The following is a 26,954-nucleotide window of genomic DNA, read 5'->3' on the forward strand; positions in this document are numbered from 1 at the left end:
TATCCCACATGGGACTCACAGCCTTAATCCTCATTTTACAGATGAGGTAATTGAGACTCAGGGAAATTAAGTGACTTGTCCAAGATCACACAGTAGACAAGCAGCAGAGCCAACATTAGAGCCTGGGCCCTTCTGACTCCCAAGCTCTATCTACTAGGCCACGCTGCTTCTCTAATTCCAGTGGTTGTTGAGGTGGTTGTCTTCTGGGTAGTGCGTAATTCTTTCTCCTCTTCAACCGAGGACAAGGGTACACTATTGGCGTGAGACTAGAAAGAGTCACCAGTTCTCACTACTGGAGTCCAGGAGGGTGAGTTCTTTCTCCCAAACCAGAAGGGACTAATCTGCTCATTACCCAGGATGATTACTAGGATCGAGTAAGCACCCGATACAGTGTTCTACATACAGCAGCTGCTCAATAAATACCAATGATGAAGTGTTTATGATGTCCAGAGCGTTGTACTGTACCAGCCGCCTGGAGGGTGTTTAAAAGAGACTCGGTTCTTGCAATTGAGACATTTAAAATCTAATGGAGAAAAATGGGCACATGGCCAAATATTCAATAGGCAGAATAGGGGTAGGAATGTCTTTTGTGCAGAAGAGTCAAACCAAATGAAACATCTGAGCAGTTGGTACACAAAAAGACATATAATTTAGTGCCATCCCTCCACGTGACAAATGCCACCATAGAAGAGGCAGAGCGATGGCATCACTGCACTGTGTGGCTGCTTCTTAGCAACAGCCATTGCTGTCAGCAGGGATGGCACAAGGGAGAGGGAAGGGGAAAGGATGGGAGGGGAAGGAAGGAGAAGATGGTAAAAGAATCACAGAAGTGACGGGAGGAGAGGGGAAGCAAATCGTTGTGGCTAGAGGTCACTGTAACAAGTCAGCACACATCTTTGCCCAGTAGCCCCAGTGGTATAGCAACTATTAAACCTTGTGGAAGCTTGAGGAGGTACTTAAGGAATCCTTCTGCCTAGTAGGGTACTATAGGTATGTGGACCTGTCCTCCGTAGTCCAAAAAGACACTACTTGAAGTCCATCTGTAAGCGTGCATGTGGCTGAAAAGGACAATGTGGGATCCACAGTCCCAGCCACATTGGACACACAAAAAGGTGACCTCTTGTTTGGTTGCTGTACTTCATATTTGCAAATGAAGGTGCTGTCGTCTCTTTTGCCTCCTTGTCTCTCAGCATGCAGGAGTTAAGCAGAAACACCTTCGGGGAGCATCTTGCACAGATTCATTTTTATTACATTAATCATTAAGCTTGGCGACTCACATCAGTGTTTGATATCTTGCTAAAGCACAGTTTTAAAATACTACCAGAAACAAAAACTAAGAAGCTGTGCTAGAGACAGTTTTAGTAAAGACAATCTCAATATACTAGTAAATTCAGTAAGGCCCACAAGGAAAACTTGAGCCTTTTTCAAAGTATAGTTTCATGAATGCAAGATTAATACTGCAGAAGGTCTGTTCGTATGGATCCTGAAGACCAGCAAGAAGATATTCCTTAGCTGTGGAAAAAAATGAAAGAAACATCAGTTCAACTGCAAAAAAACTAAGCTGAAAAATAAAAAAAACCCTCATTTTCATTGCTTTTGATGCTGCAACAATGCCGGCAGATTCTCTCAGTCCAGTCACTGTGTGGAAGAGCATGAGTTGCCACAAATGGTCTGCAGTGGTAGTATTTTTTAAGCATCTACTGTGTAGCGTACTGTGAATAGAGATAGGGTCTCTGGCCCCCAAGGAGCTCACCATCTAAGAAGATGAGAGAAAACAGATCGATCTTACAGCCCCCCTGGATGTACACAGTTAAGAGAAAGGGTTCTCTCCCACCCCTCTCCCCGAGACCCCTACTCACCCATTCTGTTGCAGCCTGTGAAATTTGTTCTTAGTGGGTAACCTCAGAAAGTGGCGTGAGATGGGACAGGAAAGGAAAAGAGTGTGTGTGGGGGGGGTCTCTTTGTGAGTCAGTTGGAGTTCTCCCCGGCTCTGGACGATATGCTGCTCAGAGGAGCTTGGCTGTCAGGTTGAACAAGTAAGCGCGGACAGGTGAATTTCAACAAGTAAGCACAGACAGGAGGGGAGGCAGCCAGGAAGGGAGAGAAATGGTAGTAGTAAGAGCATGTGTTAAGGGCATACTGTGGGCAAAGCCCGGGGGAAAAGTACAATATGGATGAGAATTAGGCATGATCTCTGGTTCCAGAAGGACGACGGGCACTTCTCTGCAGTTTAGGAGGGTGAGTGTGTTTTCCCACACCAGAAAGGGAGAATATAATTTGTTGAATGCCAAAACTGCAGACTCTTAATCATATCATCCTTAATGATGGCATTAAAGCAGTTGAATCCAATTCCACTGAGAAAGAATGAAAGGTCACAGAAAAGTTGTACCTGTCCCATGTTCGAAGCAGAGGATCAGGTTTTCGTTCATTCAGTCAATCATATTTATTGACCTATGACTGGATGCAGAGCACAGCACTTAGTGTGCTTGGGAGAGAACAACACAACAAAGAACAGACACATTCCTTGCTCACAATGAGCTTACTTTACTTATTCCTTTCAATGGAAAGATACAGCACACTATTAATTCAGGGTTATTTAAAAACATAAATTTATGGTTAAAATAGTTCCCAACTGCATTTTCTAATTAGGCAGAGTTAAAGATCAATATTTGGGAACCAAATTCATTTTGTTTACACACAAAATGGCATTTTAAGAAGATCGATTGAAATTGACTTTATCAGTCTTTGAAACACGGAATCTGATCCATAAAAGGAGAGCAAAATGCACCTGTGTGACGACAGGTTACACTAAGCATAAAGAATTTAAATTGAGGACATACATCTACACGGATGAAACCCAAATCTACATCTCCTCCCCGTTCTCTCTTCCTCCCTCCAGGCTTGCACATCCTCCTTCCTTCAGTACATCTCCACCTGGATATCTGCCCACCACCTGAAACTCAACATGTCTAAGGCTGAGCTCCTTATCTTCCCTCCCAAACCCTGTCCTCTCTGGCTTGGGGCCAGGCCTGGAAGGCAAAAGCTGGGGGGCCATAACTGGAATGAGAAGGGTTCGAGGTCAGGCCTGGAACACAAAAGCTGGGGGCCAGGCCTGGAACGAGAAGGGTTCGGGGCTTGGCATGGAAGACAAAGGCTGGGTAATAAAACTGGTACTAGAAGGGTTTGTGGCCCTGCATGAAAGGCAAAAGCTGCGGGGCCAAAACTGGAACGAGAAGGGTTCAGGGAAAGGCCTGGAAGGAAAAGGCTGGGGGGCCAGGCCAGGAAGGCAAAGACTGGGGGGGCCAAAACTGGAAAGAGAAGGGTTCAGGGAAAGGCCTGGAAGGAAAAGGCCGGGGGGCCAAAACTGGAACGAGAAGGGTTTGGGGCCAAGCCTGCAAGGCAAAGACTAGGTTAGGCTTGGGGAAAAGGTTAGGCTAGGGGAAAAGCTTAGGCCAGGGAAAAGGTTAGGCTAGGGGAAAAGGTTAGGCTAGGGCAAGGGTTAGGCAAGGTGAAAGGTTAGGCTAGGGGAAAAGGTTAGAAGAGGGAAAAGTTAAGTCTAGGGGAAAATGTTAGGCTAGGCAAAAAGGCTAGGCTAGGGGAAAAGGTTAGGCCACAGGAAAGGGTTAGGCCAGGGGAAAAGGGAATGGGAAATAAATAAACTCGGGAAAAAGGTTAGGCTAGGGGAAAGATTAAGCAAGGGAAAGTTTAGACTATGGGAAAAGGTTAGGCTAGGTGTAAAGATTGGGTTAGGGGAAAAGTTAAGGCTAAGGGAAAAGGTTAGGGCAGGTGAAAAGGCTAGGTTAGGGGAAAAGATTAAGCTAGGGGAAAAGATTAGGTCATGGGAAAAGTTTAAGCCAGGAAAAAGTTTATGTCAGGGGAGAAGGATAGGCTAGAGGAAAGGGTTAGGCTAGGGGAAAGGTTAGGCCAGGGGATAGGTAAGGCTAGGTGTAAAGGTTAGAAAACCTTTAGGGGAAAACCTTAGGCTAGGGGAAAGGGTTAGGCCAGGGCAAAAGGTTACATTAGGGGAAACCGCTAGGCTAAGGGAAAAGGTAAGGCTAGGGGAAAAGGTTTGGCTAGGTGGAAAATTTAGGCCGGGGAAAAGCTTAGTCCAGGGGAAAAGGTTAGGACAGAGGAAAAGGTTAGGTGAGGGGAAAGGATTAGGCCACAGGAAAGGTTAGTACATGAGAAATGATTAAGCTAGGGGAAAAGTCTAGGCTAGAGGAAAAGGTTAGGCAAGAGGAAAAGGTTAGGCTAGAGAGAATGATAGCACTGGGAGAAGGTTAGTCTATGTGAAAATGTTAGGCTGGGGAAAGGTTAAGGCTAGGGAAAGGTTTAGGCTAGAGGAAAAGGTTAGGCAATGGGAAAAGGTTAGGCCAGGGAAAAATGTTGGGACAGGGAAAAGCTTAGGCCATGGAAAAAGGTCATGGTAGGGGAAAGGTTTAGGCCTTGGGAAAGGTTAGGCTACAGGAAAAGGTTAGCCTAGGGGAAAAGATTAGGCTAAGGGAAAAGGTTAGGCCTTGGGAAGAGGTTAGGTCAGGGAAAAGTATAGGCAAGTGAAAAGGTTAGGCTATGGGTAAAGTTTAGGCTAGGGGAAAAGGTTATACAAGGTGAAAATTTTAGGTTAGGGGAAAAGGTTGGCTATGGGAAAAGGTTAGGCTAGGGCAAAAGGTTAGTCTTGGGGAAATGTTTAGGCTAGGAGAAAAGGTTGGGTCAGAGAAGAGGTTAGGCTATGGGAAATGGATAAGCTAGGGGAAATGGTTAGGCAAGGGAAAGGTTGGGCTAGGGGGAAAAGGTTAGGCTAGGGGGAAAAAGTTAGACTGGGGGAAAGGTTAGGCTGAGGGAAAAGGTTAGACCAGGGGAATAGGCTAGGTTAGGGGAAAAGATTAGGCTAAGGGAAAAGGTTAGACCAGGGGAAAAGGGTAGGCCAAGGGAAAAGGTTAGAGTGAGGGAAAAGGTTAGGCTAGGGGAAGAGGTTAGATCCGGGAAAAGCATAGGCCAAGGGAAAAGGTTAAGCAAGGGGAAAAGGTTATGCAAGGTGAAAATTTTAGGTGAGGGGAAGTTAGGCTAAGGGAAAAGTTTAGGCTAAGAGAAAATGCTATTCTTGGGGAAATGTTTAGGCTAGGGGAAAAGGTTAGGCCAGGGAAAAGTTTAGACTACGGAAAATGGATAACCTAAGGGAAAAGTTTAGGCCAGGGGAAAGATTAGGCAAGGGAAAGGTTAGACTAGGGGATAAACGTTAGGCTAGGCGAATTGGTTAGCCTAGGGGAACAGGTTAGGCTAGGGGAAACGGTTAGGCCAAGAAAAAAAGTTAAGCTAGGGGTAAAGGATAGGCTAGGGGAAAGATTGGGCTAGGGGAAAACATTAGGCGAGGGGAAAGGTTAGGCTAGGTGTAAAGGTTAGGTTAGCAAAAAGCTTAGGCTATGGGAAATGGTTAGGCTAGGGGACAAGATTAGGTGAAGGGAAAGTTTAGGCTAGGGGAAAAGGTTAGGCAGGGTGAAAAGTTTAGTTTAGGGGAAAAGATTAGACGGGGTGAAAAGTTTAGCTTAGGGGAAAAGGTTAAGCTAGGGGAAATGGTTAGGCTAGGAGTAAAGATTAGGCCAGGGTAAAAGTTTAGGCTATGGGAAATGGTTAGGCTAGGGGATAATGTTAGGCTAGGGGAAAATGTTAGTCCAAGGCGAAAGGTTAGGTCAGGGAAAAGGTTAGGCCAGGAGAAAAGGTTAGGCAATGGGAAAAGGTTAGGCTAGGGTAAACAGGCTAGGGAAAATATTAGGCTAGAGGAAAAGGTTAGAAAATGGACAAAGGTTTGGCCCGGGTAAAGTTTAGGCCAGGTGAAAAAGGTTAGGCTAGGGGAAAATGTTAGGCAAGGGGAAAAGGTTAGTCGAGGGGAAAAGTTAGGTTACGGGAAAAGTAAGGTTAGTCGAAGGGAAAAGTTAGGCTACAGGAAATGGTTAGGCAAAGTGTAAAGATTAAGCTAGGGGAAAAGGTTAGGCCAGGGTAAAGATTAGGCAAGGGAAAGATTAGGCTAGGGGAAAACATTAGGCTAGAGGAAAAGGTTAGGCTAGGGGAAAAGGTTCGGCTAGGAGAAATGGTTAAGATAAGGGAAAATGGTAGGCAGGAGTATAGGTTAGCCTAGGGGAAAAGGTTAGGCCTGGGGAAGGATTAGGGTAGGGAAAGATTAGGCTAGGGAGAAACGTTAGGCTTGGGGAAAAGGTTAGGCGAGGGGAAAAGGTTAGGCTATGGGAAATGGATAAGCTAGGGGGAAAGGTTAGGCCAGGGTAAAGATTAGGCAAGGGAAAGATTAGCCTAGGGGAAAACATTAGGCTAGAGGAAAAGGTTAGGCTAGGGGAAATGGTTAGGCTATAGGCAATGGTTATATTAGGGGAAAGGTTAGGCTCGCGGAGGGGTTGGGCTAGGGGAAAAAGTTAGGCTAGTGGAAATGTTCAGACTAGGGGAACAGGTTAGGCCAGGGAAAAGGTTAGTCTATAGGAAATGGATAAGCTAAGGGAAAAGGTTAGGCCAGCGTAAAGATTAGTCAAGGGAAAGGTTAGACTAGGGGAAAACATTAGGCTAGAGGAAAAGGTTAGGCTATAGGGGAAAAGGTTCGGCTAGGGGAAGGGGTTAGGACAGGGGAAATTCGTAGGCTAGGAGTATAGGTTAGCCTAGAGGAAAAAATTAGGCCCTGTGAAAAGGTTAGGCCTGGGGAAAAGTTTAGGCTAGGGGAAAAGGTTAGGCCAGGGGAAGGATTAGGCTAGGGGAAGGATTTGGCTAGGGAAAGATTAGGCTAGGGAGAAACGTTGGGCTAGGGGAAAAGGTTAAGCTAGGGGAAAAGGTTAGGCCAGGGGAAAAGGTTAGGCCAGGGGAAAAGCTTAGGCGAGGGAAAAAGGTTAGTCGAGGGGAAAAGTTAGGCCACAGGAAGTGGTTAGGCAATGTGTAAAGTTTAGGTTAGGGGAAAAGGTTTGGCTAGGGTAAAGGGTTAGGCTAGTGTAAAAGTTGAGGCTAGGGGAAAAGGTAAGGCCAGTGGAAAGGTATAGGCTATGGGAAAATGTTAGGTTAGGGGAATAGGTTAGGCTAGGGGAAAAGTTTAAAACAGGGAAAGGTTAGGCTAGGGGAAAAGGTGAGGCAAGGAGAAAAGGTTAGGCTAGGGGAAATGATTAGGCTACAGGCAATGGTTACATTAGGGGAAAGGTTAGGCTCGCGGAAGGTTTGGGGTAGAGGAAAACTTTAGGCTAGGGGAAATGTTTAGACTAGGGGAACAGGTTAGGCCAGGGAAAAGGTTAGGCTATGGGAAATGGATAAGCTAGGGGAAAAGGTTAGGCCAGGGTAAAGATTAGGCAAGGGAAAGGTTAGGGTAAGGAGAAACGTTAGGCTAGGGGAAATGTTTAGACTAGGGGAACAGGTTAGGCTAGGGAAAAGATTAGGCTATGGGAAATGGATAACCTAGGGGAAAAGGTTAGGCCAGGGGAAAAGGTTAGGCGAGGGAAAAAGGTTAGTCGAGGGGAAAAGTTAGGCTATGGGAAATGGTTAGGCAATATGTAAATTTAGGTTAGGGGGAAAGGTTTAGCTAGGGTAAAGGGTTAGGCTAGTGTAAAAGTTGAGGCTAGGGGAAAAGGTAAGGCCAGTGGAAAGGTACAGGCCATGGGAAAATTTTAGGCTAGGGGAATAGGTTAGTCTAGGGAAAATGTTTAGGCTAGGTGAAATGTTTAGGTGGGCGAAAAGGTTAGGCAAGGAGAAAAGGTTAGGCTAGGGGAAAAGGTTAGAATTGGAGAAAGGTTAAGGCTAGGGGATAAGGATAGGCCAGGGGAAAAGTTTAAGATGGGTAAAAAGTTATGCTAGGGGAAAAGGTTAGGCTGAGGAAATGTTTAGTCTAGGGGAAATGTTTAGGTTAGGAGAAAAGGTTAGGCTATGGGAAATGGGTAATCTAGGGGAAAAGGTTAGGCAAGGGAAAGGCTAGGCTGGGGAAAAGGTTAGGCTAGGGGAAGGGGTTAGGATAGGGGAAAATGGTAGTCAGGAGTATAGGTTAGCTTAGGGGAAAAGCTTAGGCCAGGGGAAAAGTTTCAGCTAGGGGAAGGATTAGGCTAGGGAAAGATTAGGCTAGGGAGAAACGTTAGGCTACGGGAAAAGGTTAGGTGAGGGGGAAAGGTTAGGCAAAGGGTAAAGTTAGGCAAGGTGAAAAGTTTAGGTTAGGGGAAAGGTTTGGCTAGGGTAAAGGGTTAGGCTAGGGGAAAAGGTAAAGTCAGGGGAAAAGTATAGGCCATGGGAATAGGTTAGGCTAGGGGAATAGGTTAGGCTAGGGGAAAAGTTTAGAAGAGGGGAAAGGTTAGGCTAGGAGAAAAGAACAGCCTATGGAAAAAGGGTAGGCAGGGAAAACGGTTAGGGTAGGGGAAGAGGTTAGGCTATGGGCAATGGTTACATTAGGGAAAAGGTTTGGCTATATGTAATGGTTACGTTAGGGGAAAGGTTAGGCTCATGGAGGGGTTGGGCTAGGGGATAAGGTTGGAATAGGGGAAAGGTTAAGCGTAGGGGAAAAGGATAGGCCAGGGGAAAGGTTTAAGCCGGGTAAATAGTTATGCTAGGGAAAAAGGTTAGTCTAGGAGAAATGTTTAGGCAGGGGAAAAGGTTAGGCTATGAGAAATGGATAAGCTAGGGGAAAGGTTTAGGCCAGGGAAAGATTAGGCAAGGGAAAGGTTAGGCTAGGGACAAACATTAGGCTAGGGGAAAGAATTAGGCTAGGGGAAAAGGTTAGGCCAGGGAAAATGTTAAGCTAGGAGAAAAGGAGAGGCTAGGGGAAAAAGTGAGGCTAGGGGAAAAGGTGAGACTATGGGAAAAGGTGAGGCTAGGGGAAAAGTTTAGGTGAGGTATAAACATTGTTTGGGGAAAAGCATAATCCAGGGGAAATGGTTAGGCTGGGGAAAGATTAGGCTATGCAAAGATTAGGCTAGGGAAAAACATTAGGCTAGGGGAAAAGGTTAGGCTAGGGGAAAAGCCTAGGCTAGGGGAAATGGTTATGTTAGGGGAAAGATTAGGCTAGGGGAAAGTTTGGGCTAGGGGGAAAGGTGAGAATAGGGGAAAAGTTAAGACTAGGGTAAAAGGTTAGGCCAGGGGAAAAGTATAGTCCATGTGAAAAGGTAAGGCGAGGGGAATAGGTTAGGCTAGGGGAAAAGGTTAGGATATTGGCAATGTTTATGTTAGAGAGAAGGTTCGGCTATGGGAAATGTTTACGTTAGGGGAAAGGTTAGGCTCGCGCAGAGGTTAGGCTAGGGGAAACGTTTAGAATTGGGGAAAGGCTAAAGCTAAGGGAAAAGGATAGGCCAAGGGAAAAGTTTAAGCCCAGTAAAAAGTTATGCTAGGGGAAAAGGTTAGGCTAGGGGAAAAGGTTAGTCTAGGGGAGATGTTTAGGCCAGGGAAAAAGGTTAGGCCAGGGAAAAGTTTAGGCTATGGGAAATGGATAAGATAGGGGGAAAGGTTAGGCCAGAAGAAAGATTAGGCAAGGGAAAGGTTAGGCTAGGGATAAACATTAGGCTAGGGGAAAGGGTTAGGCTAGGAGTATAGGCTAGCCTAGGGGAAAAGGCTAGGCCCTGGGAAAAGGTTAGGCCAGGGGAAAAGTTTAGGCCAAGGGAAAAGGTTAGGCTCAGGGAAAAGGTTAGGCCGGGGAAAAGGTTAGGATAGGGGAAAAGGTTAGGCCAGGGGAAAGATTAGGCTAGGGAAAGATTAGGCTAAGGAGAAACTTTAGGCCAGGAGAAAAGGTTAAGCTAGGGGAAAAGGTTAGGCGAGGGCAAAAGGTGAGGCTAGGGGAAATGGTTAGGCGAGGGGAAAGATCAGGCTATGGGAAAAGGTTAGACAAGGTATAAACATTCAGTTTGGGGAAAAGTTTAGGCCAAGGGAAAGATTAGGCTAGGCAACGTTTAAGTTAGGGGAAAACATTAAGCTAGGGGAAAAGGTTAGGCTGGGGAGAAGGTTAGGCTAGGGGAAAAGCCTAGGCTATGGGAAACAGGTTAGGGGAAAGGTTAAGCGAGGGGAAAGGTTGGGTAGGGGAAAAGGTGAGAATAGGGGAAAAGTTAAGGCTAGGGGCAAAGGTTAGTCTAGGGGAAAAGGTTAGGCTAGAGGAAAAGATCGGGGAGGGAAAAGGTTAGGCTAAGGGAAAAGGTTAGGCTAGATGCAAATGTTAGGTTAGGGGAAAGCCTTAGGTGAGGGGAAACGGTTAGGCCAGGAGAAAGGGTTAGGCTACAGGAAAAGCTTAGGCCATGGGAAAAGGTTAGTTCAGGGCAAAGGTTTATGCCAGGGGAAAAGGTTAGGCTGGAGGAAAAGGTTAGGCCAAGGAAAAAGGTTAGGCTAGGGGAAAAGGTTAGGCTAGGGGAAAAGGTTAGGCTAGGGGAAAAGGTTAAGCTAGGGGCAAAGTTTAAGTGAGAGGCAAGGTTTAAGTGAGAGGCAAACGTTAGGTGAGGGGAAAGGTTAGGCTAGGTGTAAAGGTTAGGGTTAGGGGAAAACTTAGGCTAGTGGAAAGGGTTAGTATAGGGGAAAGGGTTAGGTAAGGGGAAAAGGTTAGGTCGGGGGAAAGTTTAAGCCACAGGAAAAGTTTAGGCTATGGGAAATGGTAAGGCTAATGGAAAAGCTTAGGCCAGGGAAAAAGGTTAGGCCAGAGGAAAATGTTAGGCCAGGAGAAAAGGTTAGGTCAGGGAAAATGTTAAGCCAGGGGCAAAGCCTAAGCGAGAGGCAAAGGTTAGGTGAGGGGAAAAGTTTCCGTGAGGGGAAAAGGTTAGGCGAGGGGAAAGGCTAGGCTAGCTGTAAAGGTTAATTGAGGGGAAAAGCTTAGGCTAGTGGAAAGGGTAAGTCTAGGGGAAAGGGTTAGGCTGGGGGAAACGGTTAGGCCAGGGGAAAAGGATAGGCCATGGGAAAAGGTTAGGCTATGGGAAATGGTTAGGGTAGGGGAAAATGTTAGGTCAGGGAAAGGTTTAGGTGATGGTAAATAGTTAGGCTAGGAGAAAAGATTAGAACAGGGAAAAGGTAAGACTTTGGGAAAAGTTTAGGCTAGGGGAAAAGGTAAGGCTTGGGGAAAATATTAGGCTAGGGGAAAAGATTAGGCCATGTGAAACGTTTAAGCCGGGGAATAGGTTATGCTAAGGGAAAAGGTTAGGCTAGAGGAAACATTTAGGCTAGGGAAAAAGGTTAGGCCTGGGGAAAAGGTGGATCCAGGGGAAATGGTTAGGTCAGGGAAAAGATTAGGCCAAGGGAAAAGGTTAAGCTGGGGAAAAGTGTAGCCCAGCAAAAAATATTTGGCTAGGGGAAAAGGTTAGTCCAGGGGAAAAAGTTAAGGCTAGGGGAAAGGTTAGGATACAGGAAAAGGTTAGGCAAGGTGTAAAGTTTGGGTTAGGGGAAAATGTTAAATTAGGGTAAAGGGTTAGAGGCTAGGGTAAAAGGTTAGGCAATGACAAAAGGTTAGGCCAGGAGAAAAGGTAAGGCCAGGGGAACAGGTTAGGTTGGGGAAAAGGTTAGGCTAGGGGAAAAGGTTAGGCTAGGGGAAACAGTTAGGCCAGGGAAAAAGGAGAGGCCATGGGAAAAGGTTAGGCCAGAGGAAAGATTAGGCTAGGGGAAAACATTAGATTAGGGAAAAAGGTTAGGCTAGGAGAAAAGGTTAGAACAGGGTAAAGGTTAAACTAGGGGAAAAGGTTAGGCTAGGGGGAAAGGTCTGGCCAGGGGAAAAGGTTAGGCTAGGGGAAAAGGATAGGCTAGAGGAAATGTTAGGTGAGGGGAAACGTTAGGTTATGGGAAAAGGTTAGGATAGGTGTAAAGGTTAGGTTAGGGGAAAAGCATAGGCTAAAGAATAGGGTAAGGCTGTGGGAAAACATCAGGCTAAGGGAAAAGATTAGGCCTGAGGACAGGTTTAGGCCAGGGAGAGGGTTAGGCCAGGGAAAAGGTTAGGCTAGGGGAAAAGGTTAGGTTAGGGGAAAAGGTTAGGTTAGGGGAAAAGGTTAGGCTGGAGAAACCTTTAGGGTAGGGGAAATGGTTAGGCCAGGGAAAAAGCTTAGGCCGGCTGAAAAGATTAGGGCAAGGGAAAAGGTTAGGTCAGGGAAAAGGTTAGGCCAGGAGTAAGGGTTAGGCAAGGGGAAAAGGTTAGGCCAGGGAGTAGGTTCGGCTAGGCGAAAAGGCTAAGTTAGGGGAAAACATTAGGCTAGGGGAAAAGGTTAGGCTATGGGAAAAGCCTAGGCTATGGGAAATGGTTAGGCTAGGGGAAGGTTTGGGCTAGGGAAAAAGGTTAAATTAGGGTAAAGTGTTAGGCTAGGGGAAAAGGTTAGAATAGGAGAAAGGTTAAGGCTAAGGGAAAAGGTTAAGCTAGGCGAAAAGGTTAGGCTAGGGTAAAAGGTTAGGATATGGGAAAAGGTTAGGCCAGGGGAAAAATTTAAGGCATGGAAAAATTTGGGATAGGGGAAAAAGGCCAGCACAAAGTTTAGGACAAGAGAAAAGATTAGGGCAGGGGAAAAGGTTAGGCCAGAGGAAAGGGTTAGGCCAAGGGAAAAGGTTAGTCTAGGGGTAAACGTTAGGCCAGGGGAAAAGGTTAGGCTAGGGGTAAACGTTAGGTTAGTGGTAAAGGTTAGGCTATGGGAAATGGTTAGGCTAGGGGAAATGGTTAGGCTAGGGGAAAGGTTTAGGTTAGGTGTAAAGGTTAGGTTAGGGGGAAAGCTTAGGGTAAGGGAAGGGGTTAGGCTAGGGGAAAAGGTAGCCTAAGGCAAAAGGTTAGGCTAGGGGAAAAGGTTAGGCCAAGGGAAAAGGTTAGGATAGGCAAAAAGGTTAAACAAAAGGAAAGGTTTAGGTTAGGGAAAATGGTTAGGCCAGGGAAAAGTTTAGGCCAGGGGAAAAGGTTAAGCTATGTTAAATGGTTTAGGCTAGAGGAAAAGTTTATGATAAGGGAAAAGGTTAAGCATGGGGAAAAGGTTAGGCCATGGGGATAAGGTTAGGCTAGGAGAAATATTTAGGCCAGGGGAAAAGGTTAGGCTAGGCAAAATGTTTAGGCCAGGGGAAATGGTTACGCTAGGGGAAAAGGTGAGGATTTAGGCTAGGGGAAAAGGTTAGGCTAGGTGTAAAGCTTAGGTCAGGGGGAAAGTTTAAGCTAGGGGAAAAGTTTAGGCAAAGCGAAAAGCTTAGGTTAGGGGAAACGGTTAGGCTAGCGGAAATGGTTAGGCTAGGGGAAAAGGTTAGGCCAGGGAAAAGGTTAGACTATGGGAAATGGATAAGCTAGGGGAAAAGGTTAGGCCAGGGAAAAGATTAGGCAAGGGAAAGGTTAGGCTAGGGGAAATGGTTAGCGTAGGGGAAAAGGTTACACTAGAGGAAAAGGTTAGGCCAGGTGACAACGTTAAGCCAGGGACAAGGTTAGGCTAGGGGAAAACCTGAGATTTTAGAAAAGGTTAGACTAGGGGAAAAGGATACTCCAGGGAAAAGGTTAGGGCAGGGGAAAAGTTTACGTCAGGGAAAAGGTTGGGCCAGGGGAACAGTTTAGGCTAAGAGAAAAGGTTAGGCTAAGGAAAAGGTTAGGCCAGGGGAAAGGTTAGGTTATGGGAAAAGGTGAGGCTAGGTGTAAAGTTTAGGTTAGAGGAAAAACTTGGACTACGGGAAAAGGTTAGGCCAGTGCAAAAGGTCAGGCCAGTGTGAAAGGTCAGGCCAAGGGAATAGGTTAGGCCAGGGGAAAAGGTTAGGCCAGGAGAAAAGGTTAGGCCAGTGGAAAAGGGTACGCTAGGGGAAAAGATTAGGCTATGGGAAATAGGTTAGGAGAAAAAGTGAGGATATGGGAAAAGGATAGGCTAAGGGAAAACGTTAGGCTAAGGGAAAATGTTAGGCCAGGGAAAAATGTTATAATAATAATAATGTTGGTATTTGTTAAGCGCTTACTATGAGCAGAGCACTGTTCTAAGTGGTGGGGTAGATACAGGGTAATCAGTTTGTCCCACGTGAGGCTCACAGTCTTCATCCCCATTTTACAGATGAGGTAACTGAGGCACAGAGACGTTAAGTGACTTGCCCACAGTCACACAGCTGACAAGTGGCAGAGCCGGGATTCAAACCCATGACTTCTGACTCCCAAGCCCGGGCTCTTTCCACTGAGCTATGCTGCACTCAGTTATGCACTGAGTTATATGAGGGAAAAGGTTAGGCCAGGAGAAAAGGTTCCCCTCCTCCTCCATACCTTATCTCACCTTGGCTTCATGGACTCCGTCCTCTCCTGGTTCTCCTCTTATCCTGGACGCCCTCCCTCCTCACCTCCGCCAAACTAATTCTCTTCCCCTCTTCAAAACCCTACTTAAAACTCACCACCTCCAAGAGGCCTTCCCAGACTGAGCTCCCCTTCTCCCTCTACTCCTTCTACCACCCCCCTTCACCTCTCCGCAGCTTAACCCTCTTTCCCCCCATCTCCGTCTGCTCCTCCCCCTCTCCCTTCCCATCCCCTCAGCACTGTACTCGTCTGTTCAACTGTATATAATTTCATTACCCTATTAATTTTGTTAATGAAATGTACATCGCCTTGATTCTATTTAATTGCCATTGTTTTTACGAGATGTTCTTCCCCTTGACTCTATTTATTGCCATTGTTCTTGTCTGTCTGTCTCCCCCGATTAGACTGTAAGCCCGTCAAACGGCAGGGACTGTCTCTATCTGTTGCCGACCTGTTCATTCCAAGCGCTTAGTACAGTGCTCTGCACATAGTAAGCGCTCAATAAATACTATTGAATGAAAGGTGTAAAGATAAGGTTAAAGGAAAGCTTAGGGAAGGGGAAAGGGTTAGGCTAGGGGAAAACATTAGGCTAGGGGAAAAGGTTAGGCTAGAGGAAAAGGTTGGGCAAGGGGAAAAGGTTAGGCTAGGGGAAAAGGTTAGGCCAGGGAAAAGGTTAGGCCAGGGAAAAGGTTAGGCTAGGGGGAAAAGATAAGTCAGGGAAAAAGGTTAGGAGAGGGGAAAAGGTTACTTTAGGGGAAAAGCTTAGGCAAGTGGAAAGGGTAAGGCTGGGGGGGAAAGGTTAGGCTAGGGGAAAAGTTATGGCCGAGAAAAGGCTTAGGCCAGGGGAAATTGTTAGGCCAGTGGAAAAGGTTAGGTCAAGGGAAAAGGTTAGGATAGGCAAAAAGATTAGGCCAGGGAGAGGTTTAGGTGAGGGAGACGATTAAGCTAGGGGAAAATGTTAGGCTAGTGGAAAAGTTTATGTTAGTGGAAAAGGTTAGGCCAGCAGAAAAGGTTAGGAAAGGGGAAAAGGTTAGGCTGAGGGAAAAGGTTACGCTAGAGGAAAAGGGTAGGATAGTGGAAAAAGGCTGGTGAAAAACCTAGGCGAGGGGAAAGGTTAGGCTAGGGGAAAGGTTATGCAGGGGAAAAGATTAGAATAAGGGAAAAATTAAGGCTAGAGGAAAAGGTTAGGCTAGGCGAAAAGGATAGGCTGGGGGAAAAGGTTAGGGTATGGGAAAAGGTTAAGCCAGGGGAATAGGATAGGCTAGGGGAAAATGTTAGGCCAAGGGAAAAGGTTAGGCCAGGGGAAACGGTTAAGCTAGGGGCAAAGGTTAGGCTAGGGGAAAAGGTTAGGCTAGAGGAGAAGGTTAGGCTAGAGGAGAAGGTTAGGCTAGAGGAGAAGGTTAGGCCAGGGGAAAAGGTTAGGTCAGGGAAAAGGTTTGACCTGGAGGAAAGGCTATGGTAAATGGTTAGGCATGGGTAAACGGTTAGGCTAGAAAAGAAGGTTGGGCAAGGGGAAAAGGTTAGGCAAGGCTAAAGGGTTAGACCAGGGGGAAGGTTAGGCCAGGGAGACGGTCCAGCGAGGGGAAAAGGTTAGGCGAGGGGAAATGTTTCTCTAGGGGAAAAGGTTAGGCAAGGGAAAAGCTTAGGACAGGAGAAAAGATTAGGCCGGGGAAAAGGTTAGGTCAGGGGAAAAGGTTAGGCTACGGGAAAAAGTAAGGCAAGAGAAAAGCTTAGGACAGGGTAAAAGATTAGGCCGGGGAAAAGGTTAGGTCAGGGGAAAAGCTTAGGCTAGGAGAAAAGTTTAGGCTACGGGAAGCAGTAGGCCGGGGAAAAGCTTAGGCCAGGGGAAATGTTAGGCCAGTGGCAAAGATTAGGTCAGGGGAAATGGTTAGGCTAGGGGAAAAGTTTTGGCTACAGGAAAAGGTTAGGCTAGGCATAAATGGTAAGTTAGAGGAAAAGCTTAAGCTAGGGGAAAGGGTTAGGCTGGGGAAAAGGTTAGGCTGGGGAAAAGCGTAGGCTGGAGAAAAGCTTAGGCCAGGGGAAAAGATTAGGCCAGGAAAAAAGGTTAGGCCAGGGGAAAAGGTTGGGGTAAGAGAAAAGGCTAGGCTAGGTGAAAAGGATAGCTATTGGAAAAGGTTGGTCAGGGGAAAAGTTTAGGCCAGGCGAAAAGGTTAGGCTAGGGGAAAAGGTTAGGCTAGGCATAAATGTTAGGTTAGAGGAAAAGCTTAACTTAGGGGAAAGGACTAGGCTGGGGGAAAAGGACAGGCTAGGGGAAAAGGTTAGGCTAAGGGAAAAGCTTAGGCTAAGGGAAAAGCTTATGCCAGAAGAAAAGGTTAGGCTACGGGAAAAGGTTAGGCCAGAGGACGGTTAGGTCAGAGGAAAAGGTGATGCTATGGTAAAAGTTTAGGCTGGGGAAAAGATTAGGCTAGGGGAAAAGGATAGGCAAGGCCAAAAGGTTAGGCCAGGGTGAAAGTTAGGCTAGGGGATAAGGTTAGGTTGGTGGAAAAGTTTAGGCTAGGGGAGAACGTTAGCCCGAGGAAACAGGCCACGAGAAAAGGTTAGGTGAGGGGAAAAGGTTATATCAGGTAAAATGTCAGGCCAGGGAAAAGTTTAGGCTAGGGGGAAAGGTTAAGCTAGGGGGAAACGTTAGACTATGAGAAAAAGTTAGGCTAGGGGAAAGGTTTAGGCTAGGGGAAAATGTTAGGTCATGAAAAAGTTAAGCTAGGGGAAAAGGGTAGGCTATGGGAAAAGGTTAGGTTAAGGGAAAGGTTAGGCTAGGGGAAAGGTTGGGCTAGGGGAACAGTTAGGCTAGGGAAAAGGTTGGGTTAGGGGAAAAAGTTGGAATAGGAGAAAGGTTAAGGCTAGGGAAAAAGGTTAGGCTTGAGGAAAAGTCTAGGCTAGGGGAAAATATTAGGCCATGGGAAAAGGTTAGGTCAAAGGAAAATTTTTAAGGGGCGGAAAAGGTTATGCTAGGGAAAAACGTTATGCTGGGGAAAAGGTTAGGCTAGGGGAAGAGGTTGGGCTAGAGGAAAGGTTTGGCGAGGAGAAAAGTTAGATTATGTGAAAATGTTAGGCAAGGTGTAATGGTTAGGTTAGGGGAAAAGCTTAGGCCACTGGACAGGGTAAGGCTAGGGGAAAGGTTTAGGCGGATGGAAAGCTTAGGCCAGGGGAAAAGGTTACGCTAGGGAAAAAGATTAGGCTAGGGGAAAAGGTTAGGCAAGGGGAAAAGGTTAGGCCAGAGGAAAAGATTAGGCCAGGTTAGGGAAAAGATTAGAATAGGGGAAAAGTTAAAGTTAGGGGAAATAGGTAGGCTAGGCAAAAAGGCCATGCTTGGAGAAAAGGTTATGGTATGGGAAAGGGTTAGGCTAGGTGTAAAGTTTAGGTTAGGGGAAAATCTTAGGCCAGTGGAAAGAGATAGGCTAGGGGAAAAGGTTAGGTCAGGGAAAAGGTTAGGCCAGGGGAAAAGGTTAGGCCAGGGGAAAGGGTTAGGCAAGGCCAAAGGTTTAGGCCAGGGAGAAGGTTAGGTTGGCAAAAGGTTTAGGCTATGGGTAAAGGTTAGCCCGGGGAAACACTTAGGCCAGGAGAAAAGGCTAGGCCAGGGGAAAATGTTAGGCCAGAGGAAAAGGATTAGGCTGGGGGAAAAGGCTATGCTATGGGAAAAGGTTAGGGCCGGGGAAAATGTTAGGCTTGGGGAAAAGGTTAGGCAAGGGGACATGGTTAGACGAGGGGAGATGGTTAGCCCAGGAAAAAGCTTAGGCTACGGGAAAAGGTTAGGCTAGGCATAAATGTTAGGTTAGAGGAAAAGCTTAACTTGCGGGAAAGGGTTAGGTTGGGGAAAAGGTTAGGCCAGGGAAAGGTTAGGCCAGGGGAAAAGGTTAGATTAGGGGAAAAGGTTAGGTCAGGGAAAAGGTTAGGCCAGAGAAAGTTTAGGCCAGAGGAAAAGGTTAGGCCAGGGGAAAGGTTAGGCTAAGGGAAAAGGTTAGGCAAGGCCAAAAGGTTAGGCCAGGGAGAAGGTTAGGTTGGCGGAAAAGTTTAGGCTGGGGAAAAGGTTAGTCCGGGGAAACGCTTAGGCTAGGGGAAAAGTTTAGGCTAGGGGAGAAGGTTAGGCCAGGGGAAAAGTTTAGGCCAGAGGAAAAGATTAGGCTAGGGGAAACGATTAGGTTAAGTGAAAAGGTTAAGCTAGGGAAAAAGGTCAGACAAAGGGCAAAGGTTAGGCCAGGGCAAAAGTTTAGGCCAGGGGAAAAGGTAAGGCCAGGAAAAAGGTAAGGCCCTGGGAAAAGCTTCAACTAGGATAAAGGTTTAGGCCAGAGGAAAGGTTAGGCTAGGGGAAAAAATTAGAATAGGGAAATGGTTAAGGTTAGGGGAAATGGGTAGGCTAGGCGAAAAGGCCATGCTTGGAGAAAAGGTTAGGGTCTGGGAAAAGGTTAGGCCAGGGTAAAAGGTTAAGCCAGGGGAAAAGGTTAGGCGAGGGGAAAAGGTTAGGCTAAGGGAAAAGGTTTAGGCAAGGGAAAAGCTTAAGCAAGTGGAAACGGATAGGTCAGGGAAAAGGTTAGGCCAGGGGTAAAGGTTAGAATAGGGGAAAAGGTTAGGCCAGGGAAAAGTTTAGAATAGGGGAAAAGGTTAGGCCAGGGAAAAAGGAAGGCCAGTGAAAAAGCTTAGGAGAGGGGAAAGGTTACTTTAGGGGGAAAGGTTAGAATAGGGGAAAAGTTAAGGCTAGAGGAAAAGGCTAGGTGTAAAGGTTAGGTTAGGGGAAAAGCTTAGGCCACTGGAAAGGGTAAGGCTAGGGGAAAAGTTTAGGCGGATGGAAAGCTTAGGCCAGGGGAAAAGGTTACGCTAGGGAAAAAGATTAGGATAGTGGAAAACGTTAGGCCAGGGGAAAAGGTTAGGCCAGAGGAAAAGGTTAGGCCGGGGAAAAGTTAGGCCAGGGGAAAAGGTTAGGCCAGGGGAAAAGGTTAGGCCAGAGGAAAAGGTTAGGCCAGAGGAAAAGGTTAGGCCAGGGGAAAAGTTAGGCCAGGGGAAGAGGTTAAGCCAGGGAAAAAGGTTAGGCCAGGGGAAAAGGTTAGGCCAGGGGAAAAGTTTAAACCAAGGGAAAAGTTAGGCCAGGGGAAAGGGATAGGCTAGGGGAAAGGGTTAGGCCAGGGGAAAATGTTATACCAGGAAAAAGTAAGGTGAGAGGAAAAGGTTAGGCTAGGGGATAAGTTAGGCTAGAGGAAAGGTAAGATTAGCGGAAAAGGTTAGAATAGGGAAAAGGTTAAGGCTCGAGGAAAATGGTAGACTAGGTGAAAAGGTTAGGCCAGGGAAAGGTTAGATTAGGGGAAAAGGTTAGATTAGGGGAAAAAGTTAGGTCAGGGAAAAGGTTAGGCCTGGAAAAAGGTTAGGCCAGGGGAAAGGTTTAGGCCAGAGGAAAAGATTAGGCTAGGGGAAATGATTAGGTTAGGTGAAAAGGTTAAGCTAGGGAAAAAGGTCAGGCAAAGGGAAAAGGGGGTTAGGCCATGGTAAAAGATTAGGCCAGGGGAAAAGGTAAGGCCAGGAAAAAGGTAAGGCCCAGGAAAAAGCTTAAACTAGGATAAAGGTTTAGGCCAGAGGAAGGGTTAGGCTAGGGGAAAAGATTAGAATAGGGGAAAAGTTAAAGTTAGGGGAAATGGGTAGGCTAGGCGAAAAGGCCATGCTTGGAGAAAAGGTTATGGTGTGGGAAAGGGTTAGGCTAGGTGTAAAGTTTAGGTTAGGGGAATATCTTAGGCCAGTGGAAAGAGATAGGCTAGGGGAAAAGGTTAGGTCAGGGAAAAGGTTAGGCCAGGGGAAAAGGTTAGGTCAGGGGAAAAGGTTAGGTCAGGGGAAAAGGTTAGGCAAGGCCAAAAGTTTAGGCCAGGGAGAAGGTTAGGTTGGCAAAAAGTTTAGGCTATGGGTAAAGGTTAGCCTGGGGAAACACTTAGGCCAGGAGAAAAGGCTAGGCCAGGGGTAAATGTTAGGCCAGAGGAAAAGATTAGGCTGGGGAAAAGGCCATGCTATGGGAAAAGGTTAGGCCCGGGGAAAATGTTAGGCTTGGGGAAAAGGTTAGGCAAGGGGAAATGGCTAGGTGAGGGGAAATGGTTAGGCGAGGGGAAATGGTTAGGCGAGGGGAGATGGTTAGGCGAGAGGAAATGGTTAGGCATGGGGAAAAGGCCATTCCATGGGAAAAGGTTAGGCCCGGGGAAAATGTTAGGCTAGGGGAAAAGGTTAGGCGAGAGGAAATGGTTAGGCGAGGGGAAATGGTTAGGCGAGGAGAGATGGTTATGCGAGGGGAGATGGTTAGCCCCGGAAAAAGCTTAGGCTACGGGAAAAGGTTAGGCTAGGCATAAATGTTAGGTTAGAGGAAAAGCTTAACTTGTGGGAAAGGGTTAGGCTAGGGGAAAAGGTTAGGCCAGGGAAAGGTTAGGCCAAGGGAAAAGGTTAGATTAGGGGAAAAGGTTAGGTCAGGGAAATGGTTAGGCCAGGGAAAGGTCAGGCCAGGGGAAAAGGTTAGGCCAGGGAAAAAGGTTAGGCCAGGGGAAAAGGTTAGGCCAGGGGAAAAGGTTAGGCTAAGGGAAAAGGTTTAGGCAAGGGAAAAGCTTAAGCAAGTGGAAACGGATAGGTCAGGGAAAAGGTTAGGCCAGGGGTAAAGGTTAGAATAGGGGAAAAGGTTAGGCCAGGGGAAAAGTTTAGAATAGGGGAAAAGGTTAGGCTAGGGAAAAAGGAAGGCCAGTGAAAAAGCTTAGGAGAGGGGAAAGGTTACTCTAGGGGGAAAGGTTAGAATAGGGGAAAAGTTAAGGCTAGAGGAAAAGGCTAGGCTGGGGGATAGGGTTAGGGTATGGAAAAAGGTTAGACCAGGGGAAAGGTTTAGGCCAGGGGAAAAGGTTAGTTTAGGGGAATAGTTTAGGCTAGGGGAAAAGATTAGGCTACGGGAAAAGGTTATATCAGAGTAAAAGTTCAAGGGGCGGGAAAAGGTTATGCTAGGGGAAAACATTAGGCCAGGGGAAAAGGTTCAGCTAGGGGAAATGGTTGGGGTAGAGGAAAGTTTTGGCAAAGGGAAACGTTAGGCTATGGGAAAGGGTTAGGCTAGGTGTAAAGGTTAGGTTAGGGGAAAAGCTTAGGCCAGTGGAAAGGGGTTGGCTAGGGGAAAAGGTTAGTCTAGGAGAAAATGCTAGGCTAGGGGAAGAGGTTAAGCTATGAGAAAAGGTTAGGCCAGGAGGAAAGATGAAGCCAGGCGAAAAGGTTATATTGGGGAAAAGGTTAGGCCAGGGGAAAGGTTAGGCTATGGGGAAAAGGTTAGGGTGGGTATAAAGTTTAAGCTAGGTGAAAAGTCTAGGCTAGGGGAAATGTTTAGCTTAGGGGGAAAGGTTAGGCTAAGGGAAAAGGTTAAGCCAGCAGAAAAGTTTAGAATAGTGGAAAAGGTTAGGCTAGGAGAAAAGGTTAGGCTAGGGGAAAAGGATAAGCTAGATGAAAGATTAGGCTAGGGGAAACATTAGGCTAAAGGAAAACATTAGGCTAGGAGAGAAGGTTAGGGAAGAGGAAAAGGTTAGGCTAGGGGAAATGGTAAGACTAGGGGAAAAGGTTAGGCCAGTGGTAAGGATTAGGCCCGGGGAAAGGTTTAGGCCAGGGGGAAAGGTTAGGCCAGGGAAAAGGTTTAGGCCCAGGGAAATGATTAAACTGGGGGAAAAGGTAAAGCTAGGGGAATGATTAGGCAAGGGGAAAGGTTAGGCTATGGGAAAACGATAGGCAAGGGGAAATGTTTAGGCTGGGGAAAAGGTTAGGCTAGGGAAAAGTTTAGGCCAAGGGGAAAGGTTAGGCCAGGGAAAAGGTTTGGCCGGGGGAAAGGTTAGAATAGAGGAAATGTTAAGGCTTGGGGAAAAGGTTATGCTAGGGGAAAAGGTTAGGATGGGGATAAGGTTAAGCCAGTGGAAAAGGTTAGGCCAGGGGAAAAGGTTAAGCATGTGAAAAATGTAGGCTAGTGGAAAGGGTCATGCTAGGGGGAAAAGGTTAGGCTAGGGGAAAGGTTAGGGTAAGGTATAAGGTTAGGCTAGCAGAAAAGGTTAGTCCAGGGGAAAACATTAGGCCAGTGGGAAAAGGTTAGTGTAGGGGAAAAGGTTAGTCTAGGGGGAAAGGTTAGTTTAGGGTAAAAGATCAGACCGGGGGAAAAGGTTAGGGTATTGGAAATGGTTAGGCTAGGGGAAAAGGTTAGGCTTGGGGAAAGGTTAAGCCTAGGGTAAAGGTTAAGTCTAGGGGAAGAGGTTAGGCTCGGCGAAAATGCTATGGGAAAAGTTTATATCAGAGTAAAAGTTCAAGGAGCAGAAAAGTTTATAATATGTTGGTATTTGTTAAGCGCTTACTATGTGCAGAGCACTGTTCTAAGCACTGGGGTAGATACAGGGTAATCAGGTTGTCCCACGTGAGGCTCACAGTCTTCATCCCCATTTTACAGATGAGGTAACTGGGGCACAGAGACGTGAAGTGACTTGCTCACAGTCACACAGCTGACAAGTGGCAGGGCCGGGATTCGAACCCATGACCTCTGACTCCCAAGCCCAGGCTCTTTCCAGGGGAAAAGTTTCGGCTAGAGGAAAGGTTTGGCAAAGGGAAAGGTTAGGCTATGGGAGAAGGTTAGACTAGGTGTAAAGGTTAGGTTAGGGGAAAAGTTTAGGCCAGTGGAAAGGGTTAAGCTAGGGCAAAAGGTCAGGTGGATGGAAAGCTTAGGCCAGAGAAAAGGTTATGCTAGGGGAAAAGATTAGGCTAGGGGACAGATTAGGCCAGGGAAAAAAGTTATGTCAGGGTAAATGTTAGGTCAGGGGAAAAGGTTAGGCCAGGGGAAATGTTTAGGATACGGGAAAAGGTTAGGCTGGGGAAAAATGTTAGGCCAAGGGGAAAGGTTAGGTTGGGGAAAACTTAGGTTATGGGAAAAGGCCAGGCTGGGGGGAAAGTTTAGCCTAGGGGGAAAGGTTAGGTTAGGGGAAGAGGTTAGGTTAGGTATAAAGGTTAGGTTAGGGAAAAGCTTAGGCCAGTGGAAAGGGTTAGGCTGGGGGACACAGTTAGGCTAGGGGAAAAGTTTAGCTAAGGTGAAAAGGTTAGGCCAAGGAGAAGGTTAGACTATGGGAAAAGGGTAGGCTAGTGGAAAGGTTTAGGATAGTGGAAAAGGAGAAAAGGTTAGGAGAGGGGAAAAGGTTAGGTTAGGAGAGGGGAAAAGGTTAGGTCAGGGAAAATGATAGGCCAAGGGAAAAGGTTATGCTAGAGGAAAAGTTTAGGCTAGTGGAAAAGGTTAGGCTGGGGAAACGCATAGGCCAGGGGAAAAGGTTAGGCCAGGAAAAAGGTAAGACCGGGGAAAAGCTTAGACTAGGATAAAGGTTTAGGCCAGAGGAAAGGTTAGGCTAGCAGAAATGTTAGGCTATGAGAAAAGATTAGAATAGGGGAAAAGTTAAGGTTGGGGAAATGGGCAGGCTAGGCGAAAAGGCCCTGCTAGGGGAAAAGGTTAGGGTGAGGTAAAAGGTAAGGCAGGGGGAAACGTTAGGCCAGTGAAAGGTAAGGCCAGGGGAAAAGCTTAGGCGAGGGGATAGGTTACGCTAGGTGAAAAGTTAAGGCTAGAGGAAAAGGTTAGGCTAGGCAGGTGGAAAAGGTTAGGGTATGGGAAAAGGTTAGATCAGGGGACAGGTTTAGGCTAGGGGAAAAGCTTAGTCTAGGGGAAATGGTTAGGCTAGGGGAAAATGTTAGGCCAAGGGAAAGGTTAGGCTAGGGGAAAAGGTTAGAATAGGGATATAGTTAAGGCTAGGAGAAAACGTTATGCAAGGCGAAAAGGCTAGGTTGGGGTAAAGGTTTAGCTATGGGAAAAGGTTAGGCCAGGAGAAATGATTAAGCCAGGGGAAAAGGTTATACTAGGGGAAAAGGTAAGCCCAGGGGAAAGGTTAGGTGAGGGGAAAGGTTAGGCTATGGAAAAAGGTTAGGCAGGGAAAAAGGCTAGGCTAGGGGAAAAGGCTATGCTAGGGGAAAATATTAGGCTAGGGGAAAAGGTTAGGCTAAGCGAAAAGGTTAGGCCAGCGGAAAAGGTTAGGTCAGGGAAAAAGTTAGGCCAACAGAAAGTGGAAAAGGTTAGGCTAGAAGAAAGGTTAGGCTAGGGGAAAGGTTAGGTCACGAAAAGGTTACCCTTGGAGAAAAGGTTAGGTTAGGGGAAAGGGTTAAGCTGGGGGAAAAGGTTAGGGTAGGGAAAAAGGTTAGGCTAGGGGAAAAGGATAGGCTAGATGAAAGATTAGGCTAGGAGAAATGTTAGGCTAGGGGGAAACATTAGTCTAGGGGAGAAGGTTAGGGTGGAGAAAAAGGTTAAGATAGGGGAATTGGTTAGGCTAGGGGAAAAGGTTAGGCTCCCGGAAAAATTAGGCTAGGGGTAAGGTTGGGTAAGGGGGAAACACTGGGCTAGGGGAGAAGGTTAGGGTAGGGGAAAAGCTTAGGCTGAGTAAAAGCTTAGGCCATGGGAAAAGGTTAGGTCAGGGAAGGGTTTGGCCTGGGGAATAAATTAGGCTAGGAGAAAAGGTTGGGCTATGGGGAATGGTTAGGCTTGGCGAAAGATGAGGATAGGGGATAGGTTAGGCTAGGTGAAAAGGTTAAGCTAGGGGAAAACATAAGGGTAGGGGAAAAGGTTAAGCCAGGGAGAAGGTTAGGCCAGGGAGAAGGATAGGCTACTGGAAAAGGTTAAGCTAGGGGAAAAGTTTAGGTTAGGGGCAAAGGTTAGACCAGGGGAAAAGGATAGGCTAGAGAAAAACGTTAGGCTAGGGGAAAAGGTTAGGGTAGGGGAAAAGGTTAGGCCTGGTAAAAGCTTAGGGCAGGGGAAAAGGTTAGGTCAGGGAAAAGGTTTGGCCTGGGGCAAAGGTTTGGCTAGGGGAAAAGGTTAGACCAGGGGAAAAGGTTAGGCAAGGGGAAAAGGTTAGGCTAGGGGAATAATTGGTCCAGGGGAAAGGTTAGGCAAGCAGTAAACATTAAGCTAGGGGAGAAAGTTATGGTAGGGCAAAAGGTTTGGCTAGGGGAAAAGTTCAGGCTAGGGGAAAAGGTTAGGCTAGGGGAAAGATTAGGCATGGGCAAAGGTTAGGCTATGGGAAAAGTTTAGGAAATGTTTAACGAATAGATTAGGGGAAAAGGTTAGGTTAGGGGAAAGCATTAGGCTAGCGGAAAAGGTTGGACTAGGGAAAAAGGTTAGAATAGGGGAAAAGTTAAGGCTAGGGGTAAAGGTTAGGCTATGGGAAAAGGTTAGGCAAGGGGAAAAGTTTAAACCGGGGTAAAGGTTATTGTAATAATAATAATAATGTTGGTATTTGTTAAGCGCTTACTATGTGCCGAGCACTGTTCTAAGCGCTGGGGTAGACACAGGGGAATCAGGTTGTCCCACGTGGGGCTCACAGTCTTCATCCCCATTTTACAGATGAGGTAACTGAGGCACAGAGAAGTTAAGTGACTTGCCCACAGCCACACAGCTGACAAGTGGCAGAGCCGGGATTCGAACCCATGATCTCTGACTCCAAAGCCCGTGCTCTTTCCACTGAGCCACGCTGCTTCTCTATGGGAAAAGGTTTGACCAGGGGAATAGGTTAGACTAGGGGAAAAGGTTATGCTCTAAGAAAGGTTAGGCTACGTGTAAAGGTTAGGTCTGGGGAAAAGCTGAGGCTAGGGGAAAAAGTTAGCTCAGGGGAAAAGGTTTGGCCTGGGGAAAGGTTAGGCTATGTCAAATGGTTAGGCTAGGGTAAAAGGTTAGGCTAGGGGAGAAGGTTAGGGTAGGGAAAGGTTAGACCAGGGGAAAAGGTTAGGCTAGGGGAAAGATTAGGCTAGGGGAAAGGTTAGGTAAGAGGAAACATTAGGCTAGGGAAGAAGGTTATGGTGGGGAAAATGGTTTGGCTAGGTGAAAAGTTTAGGACATGGGAAAAGGTTAGGCAAGAGGAAAATTTTAAACCAGGGTAAAGGTTAGGTATGGGAAAAGGTTTGGCCAGGGGAAAGGTTAGGGTAGGAGAAAAAGTTAGGCTATAGGGAAGGTTAGGCTAGGTGTAAAGATTAGGTTAGGGGAAAAGCTGAGGCTACGGCAAAGGTAAGGCCAGTGGAAAAGGTTAGGCAAGGGGAAAAGATTAGGCCAGGGGAAATGTTAGGCCAGGGAAAATGGTTAGCCCAGAGAAAAGGTTAGGCTATGGCGATAGGGTTAGGTTAGGGGAAAGTTACCTAGGGGGGAAAGGTTAGGCATGGGCAAATGTTTGGCTACAGGAGAGGTTTAGGCAACGTTTAAAGATTAGGATGGGGAAAAGGTTAGTTAGGGCAAAGCCTTAGGCTAGCAGAAGGGCTGGGCTAGGGGAAAAGGTTAAGCTTGGGGTAAATGTTAGGTTATGGGAAAAGATTAGGCTAGGGGAAAGATCTAGACTAGGGAAACTTAGGCTAGGTGAGAAGTTAGGTTAGGCGGAGAAGATTAGGTTAGGGGAAAACGTTAGGCTAGGGGAAAGGTTGGGGCAAGGGGAAAACAGACTAGGGGAGTTGGTGTGCAGTAGGCGGAAAAGGTTTGGCTACAGTTAAAATTTAAACCGGGTAAAAGGTCATTGGATGGGAAAAGGTTAGGCCAGGGAAAAGATTAGGGTAGGGAGAAGGCTGGGCCTGTGAGAAGGTTAGGCTAGAGGAAAAGGTTAGACCAGGGAAAAAGGTTAGGCTAGAGGAAAGGTTAGGCTATGGCAAGATTAGGCTAGGGGAAAGGTTAGGTAAGGGGAAAACATTAGGCTAGGGGAGAAGG

This window comes from Ornithorhynchus anatinus, chromosome X2, assembly GCF_004115215.2.
Source record: "Ornithorhynchus anatinus isolate Pmale09 chromosome X2, mOrnAna1.pri.v4, whole genome shotgun sequence".
Lineage (NCBI taxonomy): Eukaryota > Metazoa > Chordata > Mammalia > Monotremata > Ornithorhynchidae > Ornithorhynchus > Ornithorhynchus anatinus.